The 2,661-nt window shown below is 44.3% G+C and overlaps 1 pseudogene; it reads right to left on the reverse strand.

Annotated features, from left to right (window-relative positions):
• LOC110307435 overlaps positions 1-2,661 on the reverse strand; it is a 32,722-nt pseudogene that overhangs the window by 21,165 nt on the left and 8,896 nt on the right.

Consider the following 2,661-nt stretch of genomic DNA (forward strand, 5'->3'; position numbering starts at 1 on the left):
CACACACACACACACACACACACACCACAACAATAATAATACATTCATTTGCATAGCATTTGTGTCAGCAGCTGGCTCAGCAGGTCAAAGATTTAGCTGCTTAAGACTGATGACCTGAGTTAATCCCCAGGACCAGGGAACTTCAGTAAAAAGGCACATGTCCTGGAGTAAGTAAGCCGCACAGCAGCAGAAACAGAGGTGGAAGGCAAAACTGACTCCCCAAAGTTGTCATCTGACCTACACACACACAGACACACACACACACACACAGACAGACAGACACACAGACACACATAGATACACATAGACACATATACAAACACACAGAGACATACACACAGACACAGATAGACACATCACACAAACACACACACACACACACACACACACACACACACACACACACACATACCAGGTTTTTAAGGGTGAGGGCATTGTAGATCTGCAGTGCCAGAATCTGGCAGCTGAATGCAGGAGACTCAGAGGTTGAAGGGCATCCTCTGCTTCAATAGGAAGTGCAGGCCAGCCTGGGCTATATAATGCCTTCTCTTAAAACAAAACAAAGCAACCAGGAACTGGGTATGAAGACTCACAGAACCCAGCACTTGGGAGGCTGAGGCAGGAAGAGTGCCACAAGGTTGATGTTAGTCTAGGCTACAGAGCAGGATTCTGTCTAAAACTACTAAAACCAACTAGCCAACCAAACAACCAAACAACGACCCTTTTAAATAAAAATAAAAATATGAAATTATAAACAGGAGAGAGAGGTGCCTAGGTAGTCAAAAGAAACATCTTAGTGGGTCTTAGTGTGTGTCTCTGATGGGCTTTCCCAAACAACAGGATCTGAAAGGCTCTGACCTGGAGAGTGGATTAGCTCCCTGGACTCATAATGCCCTGGAATTATTGGAAGGCAATACAATGTAGAGAGAGAAACTGGGCCGCAGAGTTAGGGAGGGTGTGTGTGGGGTGCACCTAGGGCTGTGTCTTGTCCTTTCTGTACTGCCTTTCCTGTGTATGCAGATATCAATGGCCTCCCCATCTCTGCTACAACCAACTCAAATATCTACATTGTGAGTTGATATAATCTTGCCTCCTATTGTTCTCTTGGATAATTTGGTCCCAAGTACACAAATATAAGTAATTCATGCATCTCACAAAGGACTTTTATGCAGAACATTTTCAAAAAAATAAATGCATGGTGATGGGTAAAAGACATTTACAGCATGCCTTTTATTTATCCATATACAACATATACATACATGAGAGGCTGGGGGCTGGAAAGATGGCTCAACAATTAAGAGGCTATTCTTCAGAGGAACTAGGTTCAGGTCCCAGCACCCACAGGGTGGCTCAAGCCTTTCTGGTACCTCCAGTTCCAGCGGACGTAATCCATGCCACTCCACTTTTGGCCTCCATGGCAACTACATACACAGGATGCACAAACATTCACGCAGGCAATACACCTGTATAAAAATTATTTTTTAAAAAATTAAGAAGACAATGTGATGGGTTGTATATGCTTGACCTGTAAGACTCTGGGGAGCCTTAGCTTACTGGGGACCCCCTGAGTGAACCATGTGAAGCCAGGATCGGTGCAAAAACCAAGAGGAATTTATTATTCCAGTGCAATGGGGTTGACCTGGAGCCGAAGGAGAGGTAGCAACCACCAGCACCAGTTCAGTGAGTTTTTATATGGTTTCCAGGGGCAGAACAGAGCATCAGCAACTAGGCACAATATGATTGGCAGAACAGTGAATCCTTTAAACTGATTGGTCTTTAAGGAATGAGGTGACAAGGACGTCCCTTGTCTGAAGGTAGGCAACCATCAGTCCTGTGGAATATGTCCCCACCTGCAGGTCCTTTCAGCCCTGTGGTCTGAGAAATGCTAGTTAGCCTCTCCCTTCCCCCGGTATTTCTTGACCTTCCCAAAGTTCCTATGCTGACCTTTTCAGACCCAGGGAGTGGCACTATTAGGAGGTGTGGTCTTGTTGGAGAAGGGGTGTCACTGTGGGTTTTGGCTTTAAGACCCTCATCTTAGCTACCTGGAAGTCAGTCTTCTTCTAGCAGCCTCCAGATGAAGATGTAGAACTCAGCTCCTCCTGCACCATGCCTGCCTGGATGGTACCATGCTTCTGCCTTGATGATAATGGACTGAACCTCTGAACCTGTGAACCAGCCCAATTAAATATTGTCTTTATAAGACTTGCCTTGATCCTGGTGTCTGTTCACAGCAGTAAAACCCTACCTAAGACAGTCAACCTTTTTTTTTTTTTTTTTTTTTTTTTTTTTTTTTTTTTTTTAATGAAGGAACAAGAGAAGTCTAGTTTAGCGACATGGACCTGAAATCCAAGCTTCTTACGAGGCTGAAAAGTCGCACGATCATGGCCAGCCTGCTCAATTTAATGAAATCTTATCTGAAGATAAACAGTAAAAAGAGATCTGGGAATATAAGTTCAGTGACAAGATGATAGCCTAATGTGCATAAGACCATGGCGTTAATTTCTAGTACTACCAACAGGTAGTAGTGGAAGAGGAAAAGGATAAGGAAGAAGAAAAGAAAGAGGAAGAGGAGGAAGAGAAAAAGGAAGAAGAGGAAGGAGAAGGAGAAGAGGAGGAAGAGGAGGAAGAAGAAGAAGGAGAAGGAGGAGGAGGAGGAGGAGG

This window comes from Mus caroli, chromosome 2 (genome assembly GCF_900094665.2).
Source record: "Mus caroli chromosome 2, CAROLI_EIJ_v1.1, whole genome shotgun sequence".
Lineage (NCBI taxonomy): Eukaryota > Metazoa > Chordata > Mammalia > Rodentia > Muridae > Mus > Mus caroli.